Source organism: Chiloscyllium plagiosum, unplaced genomic scaffold (genome assembly GCF_037043375.1).
Source record: "Chiloscyllium plagiosum isolate Xiang-an unplaced genomic scaffold, Cpla_swu_hap1 HiC_scaffold_8, whole genome shotgun sequence".
NCBI lineage: Eukaryota > Metazoa > Chordata > Chondrichthyes > Orectolobiformes > Hemiscylliidae > Chiloscyllium > Chiloscyllium plagiosum.
The window spans coordinates 78,556,706-78,573,049 of NW_028270146.1; the positions used below are offsets into that span (position 1 = coordinate 78,556,706).

At 39.2% G+C, this 16,344-nt stretch overlaps 1 protein-coding gene and 1 long non-coding RNA gene across 4 annotated transcripts in view; one reads left to right on the forward strand and one right to left on the reverse strand.

Moving 5' to 3' along the window:
- Nucleotides 1-16,344, reverse strand: part of cdin1 (CDAN1 interacting nuclease 1) — a 165,626-nt gene that overhangs the window by 139,599 nt on the left and 9,683 nt on the right. The gene's annotated exons all lie outside the window — the stretch shown is intronic.
- LOC122553981 (uncharacterized) overlaps nucleotides 1-16,344 on the forward strand; it is an 84,367-nt gene that overhangs the window by 11,138 nt on the left and 56,885 nt on the right. The gene's annotated exons all lie outside the window — the stretch shown is intronic.

Genomic DNA, 16,344 nt, shown 5'->3' on the forward strand with positions numbered 1-16,344 from the left:
AATATTCCCATCCTTAAATGATGGAAGAACCCAATACATTAGTGCAAAAGATAAAGCTGAAGCATTTGCAGCAATCTTCAAGCAGAAGTGTTGAGTTGGAAGCACTTGATACTGCAAAGATGATGGGCTCCAATAACATTCCAGCAATAGTACTGAGGATGTGCTCCAGAACTTGCCGCTCCACTAGCCAAGTTCTGCCAGTACAGTTACAACACTGACATCCACCCTCAATGTGGAAAACAGTCCATGTATGCCCGGTACACAAAACTCAGGACAAATCTAATCTGGACAATTACCGCACCATCAGTTTACTTTCAATCATCAGTAAAATGATGGAAGATGTCATTAAAAGTGCTATCAAGCAGCAATTGCTCATTAGTAATCTTCTCACTGACATCCAATTTGGGTTCTGCCAGGACCATTCAGCTCTGACTTCATTGTAGCCTTGGTTCATACATGGACAAAAGAGCTTAGTTCCAGAGTTGAGGTGAGTGGTAGACCTTGACGTCAAGGCTGCATTTGTCCAACTACAGCATCAAGGAACCCTCAGCAAAACTGAAATCAATGGGCACAAGGGGAATAACTCTCAGGTGGTTGGAGTCATACCTGGCATACAGGAAGATAATTGTGGTTGCTCAAGGTCAGTCATCTCAGCTCCAGGACATCTCTGCAGGAGTTCCTCAGACCATAGCTCAACAACCTTCAAATGATTTGCCACCTTCCCTCCATCATAAAGGTCAGAAGTGGGGATGTTAGCCCATGACTGCACCACATCTAGCACCATTCACAACTTCTCAGATACTGAAGCAGTCCATGTTCAAATGCCACAAGATTCAGCCAACATCCTGGCTACGAGTGACAAGTCGCAAATAACATTCATACTACACCAGTGCCAGGCAATGACAATCTCCAATAAGAGACGATCTAATCACCACCCCTTGACAACCAAAAGTGTTATCATCACAGAATCCCCCAATGTCAACATCCTGGGGATTACCATTGACCAGAAGCTGAACTGGACTCGCCACAGTGACCCAAAAGCAGGTCAGAAGCCAGGAGTCCTGCAGTGACTAACTCACCTCCTTACTCTTCAGCAACTGTCGACCATTTACAAGGCACAAATAAGGAAAATGACAGAATACTTCCACTTATTACAATGCATGCAGTTTCAACAGCACTCAAGAAGCTTGACAGTATACAAGAGGAAAGCAGCCCGCTTGACTCACACCACATCCACAAGCAACAAGTTCCTCCACCTTCGATACTCAGGAGCAGCAACATGTACTAAAAGATGCACTGCCAAAATTCATAAAAAACTTCAGACAGTATCTTCCAAACCCACAATCACTTCGACTTAGCAGGACAAGGGCAGTAGACACATGAGAACACCACCACCTGCAAATTCCCCTCAAAGCCACTCACCGTCCTGACTTGCAAATACATTGCCATTCCTTCTCTGTCACTGGGTCAAAATCCTAGAACTCACTCCCAAAGGGCATTCATTGTCGGTTAACCCACAGCATGTGGAATGCAGTAGTTCAAGAATGCAGTTCACCACAGCAACTAGGGACAGGCAATAAATGCTAACCAATCAGTGACTCCCATGTTCTGCAAATGAACAAAAATAAAACTTTTAAAGAGGTGTATCTACTGCTAATTTTTTATGCAGAACATTCACTCCTTCCAATTAGTAAAATAAGCCAAAACAGCTATCATTTATACTAATACTTATATTTGACAGATGTGTTCAGTGTTTAATGGTTACTTTGAACTCCAGCAAAATCTGAATGGTTTCACCTACAAAAATTTGGAATAGGAGCCAACTTCATGGCTTCGTTTCAGGATCATCTTTTTCCCCCAATCATGTTTTTAATTAGCTAGTTTAATTACAAATTCAGAAAATATTGCACTGGTATGCAAATACACTTTTGCAGCATTTTTCTGAAATTTGCTGTAAATAGAACAGAATAATATAGTGCTAATTTTGCACTTCTTAGTTACATGTTTATTTTAATGTTCAAAAACATTTCTTGAAAAAAAGCTAATACAAACTACCAAATAGTAACAGCATTAGAATTGTATTCTCTTTCCATACTCACTGTGAAAGGATGAGCAGTACGCATGCTTCTTTTCTGTCATATAAGGGGTATAGATTTGTATGAAAAACTGATCAGATGAAGAGTCCCATAAAAATCTAAGATTTTAATTTTCTATTAATATTGGGCTGGCAAGAAGTGCAGTGCAGATTCAGCAGAATGCTGCAATGACTTCAAGGGTTAGGCTATGAATGGAGATTACATATTCCCTGGAATATAGATGCCAAGGGTGATCGGATTGAGATTTTTGGAGTCTTTAAAAAAATGGACAGGGTGGATACAGAAAAATACTTTTGGCTGGGGGAAGGATTCTTAGACAAGGGGACACTATTTTAAAAATTTAATAATGTCATTCAGCAGAGGTATTCAGGGAGCATTTCTATCAAAAGGTGATAGAAATGAAGATCCTATGCCCCCCAAAAATGCAGTAAATGTTGGTTCACTTCATATTTTCAAATCTGAAAATAATGTTTTTTGGCAGACAAAGTTATAAGTCTAAGGAGCCAGAGGCACTTGGACCAAACGAAGACACAAATCAGCCACAACTTCATTAAATAGTAGAACAGCTTTGAGGGGCTGAAGTGACTGCTGCTGTTCCTATACATAATGGAGTAAGTGAGAGTTTTGAAAATGGGTTTGATTCAAGTAATTTCTGTCAGAAAGCCCCAATTCCTCGTTTAATTACATATACAGAACAGGATAAGCAACTGTTGAATTGATGTTTTTGGATTACAGATGAATAGTTAATTAAAGAAAAATTATAGCCATACTCATTATATCATAGCCAGTGAAGTAGCATTTCATTCCCCAATTTTGGAATAAAAAATGTTAAACCCTCCTGAATGTATTAAGCAAAGATATTTTAATCCACAATGTAAAGTAAAATCAAGCATCAAAATTGAAGCTGAAAACTGATCACTTGTTTACCTGGGAAAACCTTATATTTAGAGTCAACTACAAAATAAAAACATTTGATTTTTCTTGATAAACTTTTATTTAAATGAAGTAATGGACATGAACTATTTTGCCTGTCTTCAACATACCAGTTGCCCATTTAATACTGCAATACTGTTTGCCCTCATGAATTTTTGAGTGGTTTGTAAGTATTTTGCTACATAAACACAAAGATGGTGTGCAAAATATTTGCATATAATTCTGAACTTATTCACTCAAATTACCAGCAGTGTATAAATTCATTTCTAGAAGTTAAACTTAAAAGTGCAAGAGATGTTTCACCCTAAAAGGAGGTTAATAGCAGCTTTCCTGTATTTAAAATCTGCTACATTGAAAACTCTTTGATTCACAAGCAATTTATTACGAACCCACCACTGGGCTATCTACATGGAGTAAATTATTGCTGTGAAAATGAGGCTCCTGCTGGTACTTTAAGTATGCATTTTGCATTTGGGTGCATTTAATGCAAATGACTGTGCTTAACTGTGCTCTTGAAGGGGAAATTATGGACAGATTCAGAGATCGCTCGAAAACATCACTGCCAATAACTAACAAACACCACTTTATCATCTTGGTCTCAATAAGGTTACGGTTTGAAATTATTGTCATACATATTATCAAAGAGACTCCTTGAAGAATGTAACAAGCTTATTTACTTGAAAAATTTACAAAGTTTGAAATTTCCTTTTGTTCCAGTCAAGATTTCAGAAGCATGAGCTCCACACCATACATAAAACTTATTATCAAAGTTGCAAAATGCATAATGCATCATCATGATTAGTAAACTACACATATTTCATGTTGCACATGCCCCCACCTCTGATCCAATTCCAAATTTAACCTCCAACTTTCTTCCTCGACCCATTATGGTACAAAATTCATAATAGAATGACTTTCCCCACGTACTGCTAAATTTCTTGTACTTCAACTAAATGCTGATTTTTGTGTGAGCCTAAGCAAACTATTCAACCATGGATGTTAGATGGAGTGGAGTAACTCCGATCCAATATCCACATGTATGTGTTTCCAGGAAGAATAACCGAATAGCAAACAAGAATGGTTGCTTCATGAGCTACAATCAGCCAAGACCAAGGACAATGACATGCTTGATCTGTAACATTCAGTTCCAAAGTAAGCAGACTCAAGATTTAAGACATTTACAATATTCAGAGAACAAAACACCAATATCTACAAAACAGCCACAGTTTTGTTCCCTTTGACATTCCTTTCCTGCAAGTTGCACTGCCCCAAAGATTCCAGGGTAAATATATAACAGCCCTCAGACAACACTGTATTGAATTATATTCCAAATGACCAAAACTTAAGTTAAAGAGAAAAAAATTCAAAATCTGTCATATACAGTTGTGAAGAGATCTTAAACTACATATTTTACTAAAGCATAAAATCCAGTTTCTGCAACATTTGTTACATTTACCTGTACCATTTACAGTGCTCTTAAATCGATGTATTTATTTTTGTGAAGTATCATTCATTTGGGAAATTTAAGTGTAGTGGCTATCGAACTACTTTCCTTTAAAAACAATTATGATTATATGTTAAACTTTAAAATGCAGTTTTACAAATAATATTACTGTGCTATAAATTAAATCTGTGCAAACAGAGTATTTCTGCTTGAAAAGGTTTTGTTATCCTCTATACTCTCAATATACATTGCCTTTTTCTGCGACAAGGAAAACAATGGCCTTTACAGCTAGCTGATCACCATATCAATGGCACATGCCACAACAGAAAAGCACTAGTTTATTTGATTGATCATGGTAGATAAACCCCAAATAACAGAGAAATTAACAAATGCTTGACATTTGCTCAACATCCATTATTCTGACACTATTTCAGAATTTCAAAGCCTGAAAGCATGCTTAATCAACATTCATATTCCCCAGTGAACCACAGGCACCATATTGTGCCCCGCCTAAGCAGTGATGAAAACTGCATATTAGCCGTTTCCAAAACGTTCAGGGACTGTACATGGAGCTCCTGCAACCTCTTGTTCCGTACTTTCTTTTAAACATTTCGAAGAGTAAAGCATCTGCCAGTTAGACTCAGGGGATGTATGCAAATTGAACTGAAAGCAGTTTTTCAGGCAGGGCATCTTCAGATCAAACTTCATTCAAGGGGGCAGAAAAGGACTGAACAGACCTCTCCCTGGGCAGAAACCTGCGGGAATTTCTGCAACACCATTGGGAGATTTACTAAAGCTAACTACAGACGATCTCCAATTCAAATCTCCAGCAAAGCACTCTTGTCAATAATTTGAGTCCTAGATGCACTCTTTCCATTCCAGTTTCTGTAGACAGTAGACAGGAAGATGCAGCTAAGCAGGAGGTGTGCAATTTGCATGCTGTCGAATTGTGAAAGGGTAACAGTGACAGCACTGTGTCGAATTATTTTCCCTCTAGAACTTTTAACTCTGTAGGATAGCATAGTTGACAGATGACACCCCAACATCTGTGTTACGTATACTGCACAGCTGAGGAACTTTGGCTTTGTGTCTTATGTGCTGGCACATGACCTTCCCTAACATTATACGCAAAGATAAATTTAAATTTTGTAAGTCATACCAAAGTAGACAGAAGACATTAAAATGTAAGAAAAATCAAAGTTCACTTTAAAATACCCTCATCACCACAAAAATATTCTTGCTATTTTAAATTAACTGTGAACTGAATGAACATCTGAATTTACCATTTTAAAAATTAGATTCAAAGTGTAATTTTATACCCAAAAATAATGAAGCTTGAAGGTTTTTCTTGGGGAAAAGTTTTATATTAATGAATTGTTTGCTTCCAACATTATTAGAATAAGAAACATAAGAAAACCTTTACAGAATTTACCTGATAAAAATAGCTGAAGCTAATAAGGATAAATATTAAAATTAACCTTGATATAGATTATTCATCTAAAATGAACTTTCATTTGTAAACAACAGTGAGATGTCAAATATTTCAACTTATAAGGAAATTAACTGGTTCCCTGAGGCAAGGTTTGAAGGGTCAATGGTAATTTTTAGCTATTTGAATGTCAGTAAATTATTTAAAAGTTTTATTTCAACAGAAGAAAGCTAAGTACGATGGTAATTGCAGAAAGCTATTTTAGATATACAAATAATTGTTTACATGACAAGCCTCTAGCACTTTGCAAGCCTTAAACAATTTTATTGTTGATTTATCATTTGCTGCCAAAATGCCTTATTGTCTTCCACGCAAAAATTAAAATGGTTTAAATTATTGATAATAATATTTGTGATTTCAGAGATTTTCTTGTATATAGATGCAAAAAGATAATTCATTCCGAAGCTGCTGCACTGCATTTCTGTTGCAGTGCTACCCTGTTAACTGTATTTCCTTGCATAAAACACAAGGGGAAACTGTAGTTAGTGTACAGAAACAGAATTTTCTTCATTAAATCTACTCAAGCAGATATTAAAGATGCATTTAATATACTGTGAATGGTCGGTGGCCACCACCAACTGTGACAGACCAGTTACTGATGAGCTGCCGCTGGACGTCCTTCTCAGCATGAATCTGTGTCTTAGTCTGCTGAAGGACAGTGATAGCTTCCCATGTGAGCAGCTCTATTCATCTCTGAAGTATTTACTAAATCACAAGCCCCTGTGCAGAAACCAAGCAGCTCAACGCATGCTAACAAATGATGGATGGCCTAGTCAATCCGTTATGTCTTGAAGCGTGATTTCCTGCCATTCCTATCACAAAACCCCCAGAGTATAGCATACTGATCGGACACAGAAAATATATTTTGCAGGCACTGTAAAGAGTGGCAGGAGATCTCCCCATCAGGGCCTTAAAACTGTATTAGTTTTTGTGTGGTTCCTGAAACCTGATAAAGTAATAAAAAATAAATTATATCTTGATGTGCATGACATTAATTATATGCAGATATTGAACCTCATCAGTAAAAAGTGGATAAAGAATAACTCTGCTACAAGCAAGAATACTTTTTGGCTAACTCCATAAAAAACATCAAGTACAATTTATAGTCTTTGCTGAACGAATGCTACAAAATAAACTCTGTTAAGAGAAATATATATGTGAAAGAATGCTGCCAACATTATAAATTAGCATTTGCTACATCAGTTGTTCTAAAATGCCATAGATCGTTTGTTTCCAAGACTTCTTAAAAAATCTCACTATTTTCAGTTTAGTATAATGAATCAGAAATAGACATGGAAATAGTTGGAAAGGACAAGACATTGATCAGTGCCTGGAATTGTAGGACGTCAACTCTTCAGTGCTTTCTTCACCAAACTTTATTCTGTTCCTCTCCCTTGGGAGTTCTGACTGCAGTATATTCAACATTGCTTGTTTCCATTTCCCATCATGTTTTAGTAAAATAAAATCCTCCATTTATATCACTGCTTTTGCACTTCATTGAACCTACTCAATATTTCTAAGTATTTCCAACCAATAGCAATCTTCAATGAGAGATAATGCAACCATCGCTGAGACATTCAATGACATTACCACAGACCAAAAATGGGACTGGACCAGCCACATAAATAGCTTGGCTATTAGAACAGATCAGACGCTGGGAACTGTAGTGCCAAGTAATTTTTAATGAAGAATAGGCCATGTGATGGAAGGAGTACAGTTCTAATAACACACAAAACATTTTACACAATCCAGGCCAAAACATTGGATTCACTCCTTCCAACATAAATGCACAGAGATAGCAGTGTGCATCATATACAAGGTTCACTGCAGGAACTCACCAATGCTCCCACAGTAGCGCCTTTTTAACTCTACTACCCAAGAGGACAGCAGTAGATGCAAGTGAACATTATTACTTGCAAGTTTCATTTCAAGCCATAAACCATCCTACTTTGGAATTTCACCTTTCCCCACTGTCACTCTGTCAAACTCCTAAACTGCAGTTCAAAATAGCAGTTCTCCGCCACTTTCTAAAGGGCAAGCATCAATGGGAAACATATCTTTTTCAGTAATGCACAGACCTCATGAAAGAATAAATAAGTAAGCTTTCAAATGTCAAATTTTCCAAAAGTGAAATTCAACTAAAAAAAAGTGTACAGAATTTCAGGACAACACTGGAACAATGGGATTGCTGAGAATATATTGTATTGAGTGATTTGTAAAGTAGAATTCAGCACAAAGGACAGAATAACTAAACCAGGAAAAATAGCAAAAAAACAGTTTCAAACCAAAAAGGCAACAGAAACGAGGTCCAAGCCAAACAACCATAAAACAAAAACAGAATTGTAAATTTTGGTTTTTCAAAATTAAAAATTAAAAGAAAACTAGAACTGGGGTTCTGGTATCTTGAAACAAGTCTACTTCAGCATGGGTCAATGGCCGATCATACTGAATGTGGAGGTGCCGGTGTTGGAGTTCGGTGGACAAAGTTTAAAAAAATCACACCGGTTATAACCTGGTGTTGTATGATTTTTAACTAAAAATAACAGGAGAGGTACTTGGTGACCAGAGATGAAAAGTTCGCAAGGAGTGTAACGTAACCACACAGAAGATAAAGTACATAGTTTTAACACTTCACTTTGATTAAAAAAAAGCTTTGATTAATTCTTAATTGCAGCACTGTATCAAGTTTCATTTTCCCAAAATTAGATGCCTTGGTTATTACAGATTGGCACAGTCATGAGTTTTAAAAATATGCAAATTGATCAAGATATTCAAAATAAGTATTATGATGGAACTGGAAAGTCTACCCAGAAAATAAATGGGCATTCAACAGAGAAACATCACATTCTGCAATAGATTAGCAATGGGTGTTGTTAAAAGAATGCATGAAGTATGTGCTTAAGAGGAAGCTTTAAATGTTTCTGAGAAAGAAGGAAATTGGGGTGGGAATGTTAGTCAAACCTGGCATACACTCCTGGTTCGTCATACACTCCTGGAAACTCAGCACAGAACAAGGTCATTGAGCCCACTGTGTGCATGCAAGATCTTTGAAAAAGATGTACAATTTAGCCCCACTGCCCAATCTCTTCCCTATACCCCTGCAAATACATCTTGTTCAAGTAATACATCCAATTGCATTTGAAAAGCTTCAATGGTATACAACTATTTGCCTTTCAGGTTATATGTTCAAAATCTGAAAGGAGACATTTCTCATTTTGTCCCTTTTTAGTTTGCGAATTATTTAAAATCTACTATTTTTTGCTTCCCAATCCACTTGCACATGGGAACCATTTCTTCCTACTTGCTTAATCAAAGCCCCTTAGCTTTGTAAAACTCTGTTAGAGCGACCCTTAATCTGTTTATTCAAAGGAGAACAATTTCAGCATGTCCAATCTCTCCGATAACTAATCTTCTTCACTCCTGGTTTCATCCTGCAACCATCCTTTTTGGCATCCTTCCAAAAGTGTGTGCTCAAAACTGTAGAATTCAAATCTAACCAGATACCTGTCCATGCCGACCAGATATCCGAACCTAATCGAGTCCCATTTGCCAGTATTTGGTCCATATTCCTCTAAACCCTTCCTATTCACATACCCATCCAGATGCCTTTTAAATGCTGTAATTGTACCAGCCTCCACCACTTCCTCTGGCAGCTCATTCCATACACACTCCACTCTTTGTGTGAAAACGTTACCTCTTACGTCCCTTTTATATCTTTCCTCTCTCATCCTAAACCTATGCACTCTAGATCTGGACTCCCCTGCCCCAGGAAAAAGACCTCGTCTATTTATTTTATCCATGCCCTTCATGATTTCATAAACCTCTATAAGGTCACCCCTCAGCCTCCGACTCTCCAGGGAATACAGCCCCAGCCTGTTCAGCTCTCCCTGTAGCTCAAATCATCCAACCCTGGTAACATCGTTGTAAATCTTTTCTGAACCCTTTCAAGTTTTACAACATCCTTCTGATAGGAAGGAGACCAGAACTGCACAAAATATTCCAAAGGTGACCTAACCAATGTCCTGTACAGCTGCAACATGACCTCCCAACTCCTGTACTCAACACTCTGACCAATAAAGGAAAGCATACTAAACTATCCTATCCTATCCTATCCTATCTACCTGCTTCACGATCTATCTACTTCACTATCCTATCTACCTGCGACTCCACTTTCAAGGAGCTATGAACCTGCACTCCAAGGTCTCTTTGTTCAGCAACACATCACACATATTAAGTGTATAAGTCCTGCTCCGATTTACTTTTCCAAAATGCTGCACCTCACATTTATCTGAATTAAACTCTATCTGCCACTCCTCAGCCCATTGGCCCATCTGACCAAGATCCTGTTGTACTCTGAAGTAATCTTAGCTGTCTACTACACCTCCAATTTTGGTGTCATCTGCAAATTTACTAACTATACATTCAAAGTTTGTGCGAAGATTTGTAGCTCGGGTGCTCGTTGTTCTGGTTCTGTTCGCCGAGCTGGAAGTTTTTGTTGCAAACGTTTCGTCCCCTGGCTAGGCGACATCATCAGTGCTTGGGAGCCTCCTGCGAAGCGCTTCTTTGATGTTTCCTCCGGTGTTTATAGTGGTCTGTCCCTGCCGCTTCCGGTTGTCAGTTTCAGCTGTCCGCTGTAGTGGTTGGTATATTGGGTCCAGGTCGATTTGTTTGTTGATGGAGTTTGTGGATGAATGCCATGCCTCTAGGAATTCCCTGGCTGTTCTCTGTCTGGCTTGCCCTATGATAGTAGTGTTGTCCCAGTCGAATTCATGTTGCTTGTTGTCTGCGTGTGTGGCTAGTTGATGTTCATGTATGCGGATTGTTAACAGTCTTCCTGTTCGTCCTATATAGTGTTTTGTGCAGTCCTTGCATGGTATTTTGTACACTACATTAGTTTTGCTCATGTTGGGTATTGGGTCCTTCGTTCTGGTGAGTTGTTGTCTGAGCGTGGCTGTTGGTTTGTGTGCCGTTATGAGTCCTAGGGGTCGCAGTAGTCTGGCTGTCAGTTCGGAGATGCTCCTGATGTATGGTAGTGTGGCTAGTCCTTTTGGTTGTGGTATGTCCTCGTTCCGTGGTCTTTCTCTTAGGCATCTGTTGATGAAGTTGTGCGGGTATCCGTTTTTGGCGAATACCTTGTATAGGTGTTCCTCTTCTTCTTTTTGCAGTTCTGGTGTACTGCAGTGTGTTGTGGCCCTTTTGAATAGTGTCCTGATGCAGCCTCATTTGTGTGTGTTGGGGTGGTTACTTTCATAGTTTAGGACTTGGTCTGTGTGTGTGGCTTTCCTGTATACCCTTGTAGTGAATTCTCTGTTCGGTGTTCTCTGTACCATCACGTCTAGGAATGGGAGTTGGCTATCCTTTTCTTCTTCTCTCGTGAATTGGATTCCTGTGAGTGTGGTGTTGATGATCCGGTGTGTTTTTTCTATTTCCGTGTTTTTAATGATTACAAACGATTAAAACACGGAAATAGAAAAAACACACCGGATCATCAACACCACACTCACAGGAATCCGATTCACGAGAGAAGAAGAAAAGGATAGCCAACTCCCATTCCTAGACGTGATGGTACAGAGAACACCGAACGGAGAATTCACTACAAGGGTATACAGGAAAGCCACACACACAGACCAAGTCCTAAACTATGAAAGTAATCACCCCAACACACACAAACGAGGTTGCATCAGGACACTATTCAAAAGGGCCACAACACACTGCAGTACACCAGAACTGCAAAAAGAAGAAGAGGAACACCTATACAAGGTATTCGCCAAAAACGGATACCCGCACAACTTCATCAACAGATGCCTAAGAGAAAGACCACGCAACGAGGACATACCACAACCAAAAGGACTAGCCACACTACCATACATCAGGAGCATCTCAGAACTGACAGCCAGACTACTGCGACCCCTAGGACTCATAACGGCACACAAACCAACAGCCACGCTCAGACAACAACTCACCAGAACGAAGGACCCGATGCCCAACATGAGCAAAACTAATGTAGTGTACAAAATACCATGCAAGGACTGCACAAAACACTATATAGGACAAACAGGAAGACAGCTAACAATCCGCATACATGAACATCAACTAGCCACGAAACGACACGACCAGCTATCCTTAGTAGCTGCACACGCAGACAACAAGCAACATGAATTCGTCTGGGACAACACCACTGTCATAGGGCAAGCCAGACAGAGAACAGCCAGGGAATTCCTAGAGGCATGGCATTCATCCACAAACTCCATCAACAAACACATCGACCTGAACCCAATATACCAACCACTACAGCGGACAGCTGAAACTGACAACCGGAAGCGGCAGGGACAGACCACTATAAACACCGGAGGAAACATCAAAGAAGCGCTTCGCAGGAAGCTCCCAAGCACTGATGATGTCGCCTAGCCAGGGGACGAAACGTTTGCAACAAAAACTTCCAGCTCGGCGAACAGAACCACAACAACTAACTATACATCCTATGTTCACATCAAATCACTTTTATAAATGACAAAAATCAGTGCACCCAGTACCAATCCTTGTGACACACCACTGATCACAGGCCTCCAGTCTGAAAAGCAACCCTCCACCATCACCCTTTGTCTTCTATCTTCAAGCCAGTTCTGTATCCAAATGGGTAGTTCTCCCTGTAGTTCATGAGATCTAACCTTGCTAAATCGTGCTCCATGAGGAACCTTGTCGAATGCCTTAGTGAAGTCTATGTAGATCATTTCTAACGCTCTGACCTCATCAATCCTCTTGTTACGCCTTCAAAAAACTGAATCAAATTTGTAAGACATGATTTCCCTCACACAAAGCCATGCTGACTATCTCTAATCAGTCCTTGCCTTTCCAAACACATTAAGTCCTGTCCCTCAGGATTTCCTCCAGTAACTTGCCCTCCACTGATGTCAGACTCACCGGTCTATAGTTCCCTGGCCTTTCCTTATCATCTTTCTTAAATAGGGGCACCACGTTAGCCAATCTCCAATCTTCCAGCACCTCACCTGTGACTATCGATGATACAAATATCTCAGCAAGAGGCCCAGCAATCACTTCCCTAGCTTCCCATAGAGTTCTAGGGTACACCTGATCAGGTCCTGGGAATTTATCTACTTATATGCATTTCAAGCCACCCTCCTCTGCAATATGGACATTTTTCAAGATGTCACCATCTATTTCCCCACATTCTGTATCTTCCATGTCCTTCATCACAGTAAACACGAATGCAAAATATTCCTTTAGCGTTGCTTCCATCTCCTGCGGCTCCACACATAGCCTGCCTTGCTGATCTTTAAGAGGCCCTATTCTCTCTCTAGTTACCCTTTTGTCCTTAATATATTTATGAAATCCCTTTGGATTCTCCTTAACTCCATTTGCCAAAGCTATCTTATGTCCCCAATTTTGCCCTCCTGATTTCCCGTTTAAGTATACTCCTACTGACTCTATACTCTAAAGATTCACTCAATCTCCGTCTATACTGACATATGCTTCCTTCTTTTCCTTGAATAAAATCTCAATTTCGCTTGTCATCCAGCATTCCTAACCTACCAGCCTTTCCTTTCACCCTAACAGGAATATACTGACACTGGATGCCCATTAACTCATTTTTAAAGGCTTAGAATACAAAGATGAGAAGGTTGTGCTATGTGCCAATTTATAAATTTGAATATTTAATACACATTCTCAACCAGCTTCCCAGCCTTCAAAGATTTATGAAAATTGTTGAAACCAGACTCCAGGCAAGGTTTCCCAAGCTGCAAGAGTTCCAAATGCACAATCTCAAATCATTACGGTTCCAGGTGAAAGGGATGACCAGTCTCCCCATCATCCTCTTCACCCTCTTCTTTGGTTGGTTGCAAGGAAGTAAATTTAAAAATAAAAATTCATTCCTTCTTGGATATCTTTTTCCAAACCCCAAATGAGCTTATCTTTTAAAATGAGCCGATTTAACCGGGCTTTCTTGAATAAAAGAAGTCAATTTATTAATTATAAACACCAAATGAATTAGATTAGAAATAAGAGCAAGTCCAAAAGGATAGAATTTAAATAAAATAGATAAATGGATAGTTGGATGTTGCTGCATCGTGGTGGAGGTTACCAGAAGTGCAATATTGGCTGTTGAACTTTCAGTTTCACAATCCTTAGTTAGGTGGATTAGTTGAGATTCTACAGATCTGTTCCCTTTCGACTGTGATTAAATTCCAGCATTCAGGTGACAGCCCTGTTGCATGTTCTTCAGGCAGATGTAGAGAGTCCTTTTACCTGTAACACAGGGTAACCTGAGGAGATCATTCTTTAAGTGTGACCTTCACAGTATGCTAACATTTAAACTTCAGCCGATGCACGAGAATGTTCAGTCCTGCTAACACATTCCAGAAGAGCGGAAATCGCTTTTTTAACTTCTGTTCTTGTGCATTTTTCAAAGAGAAGAAAAAACACAAAATGTTTCTGCAAATTGGGATATAATCTGCAAAATGAGGCTTGCTTTTGTGCAATTCCTTAAAACATTTGGAGTTATAAAAATACAATCTGCTTCGATTTGCCTCAACACCCAACTATCTTTGAAGGGTTGTTATTTGAAGCTTTCTTTGCATTTGTGTCATCCCATGAATTTCTCTCTCCAGAAAGCCACTTGACTTGCATCTGTAAATTGCTGCATCAGCCCTTGTTTAAAAATCATGTATTGGAATTCCAAGTTCAAAATATCCACAGTCCTTGGGGGTTCTGACCCATGGTCATGACAAAACGCATACCAAAGTCTCACTGTTTTGCCTTTAGAGTTTCTTTAAATGTCTACAGAGAGTGAAATCTTAATTCTTCTTCAAGCATGACATAGATTTAAGAGCATAAGAATTAGATTTCCCTTTTCGCCTGTTCTGCCATTCATTGAGATCATGGCTGATCTTGTTCCACAACTCTATCTTCGTGCACTTTCTCTCAGTATCAATCTCCATCATGGATCCATAATTGCCTAAAAAGATACACAGTTCTCTGGAGTAGAATTTCTGAAGACTCACAGCCTTCAGAGTGTAGAAATTGTTCCTTTCTCACTCTTAACAGGTAAGACCCTTACTTTGAGGTTGGGACAAATTGTTCTAGACATCCCAATCTAGGGGAAATATGCTCCTGGTGTTGACCCTGCTCAGCCCATTTTGATTTTTGTGTTTCAATGTGATCACCTCTTTTTCTTCTAAATACTCAAGAATATTGGCCTAACCTGCTCCATTTCTCATTAGATTATCCCTTAGTTATAGAAATCAGTCAATTCTCTGTTGTACTCCCTCAGAGGCGACTGTCATTCCTTAGGCAAGAGACATAAACTTTATATACTAGGTGTGGCCTTGCCAAGACACTATGTGATTACAGTAAGACTTCTTTACTCTTATACACTTATCCCTTTGTAATAAACGGTCAATATAGTATTTGTTCTCCTGATTATTTGTTCTAACTACATGTGAATTTTGTGATTCATTCCCAAGGCATCCAGGACCTGCTGAATCCCAACATTTCCTAGTCTCTTACTATTCTAAAAAGTCTATTACTTCCATCAGCATGAAAACTTCACAGTTCTCTAAATATGATCTGCCATGTTCTTCCCCACTCAATTAACCTGTTCACATCCCTAAGAAGACTGTATCTTTCTCTCAGTCTAATTTTGGTCCATCAGCAAACTCGGATAGATGACACACAGTCCCTTCCACCTATGGATTGTGAAAAGTCTAAGCCCACATACATAACTTTGTCGCATTCCACTAACTACAGCCTGCTATCCCAAAAATGATGCAGCTATACCTATAATCCGTTCATGAACCAATCATCAATTTACACCATTTCACCAACTGCTTGAGGGCTAATTGTGCGTAATAAGCTCTTGTGGTACCTCACCAGTTTTTTTTCGAAAATCCAAACTCACAGCAGCCATTGGTTTCTTTCATCTCCTTTGCTAGTTACCTCAAATAAAACTCAATAGGATTTGCCAAGGATAAATTCCCTTTGTATCCATGTGCTGTTACAGGAGTCTTCGTGAATTGCTTAAGTGCATACTGTAGACTGCAAACACTATTGTCACGGTGCATCACTGGTTGAGGGAGAGAAGATTTGAGGTGGTGGATGAGATACCAATCAAGTGGGGTACTCTGTCCTGGACTATTTTGAGTGCTTGCATGTTGAGTGTTGTTTCTTTACAAATTTCTTTGCAGCATCGAATGCTAAGGGGTGACCTTACAGAGGTTCGTAAAATCATGAGAGACATGGAGTCCAAAACTATAGAGCATAGGTTTAAGGTGAGAGGGGAAGATTTAAAAGGAACCTAGGGGCAACTTTTTCACTCAGAGGATTGTGCATGAATGGAATGAGCAGCCAGAGGATGTGGTGGAGGC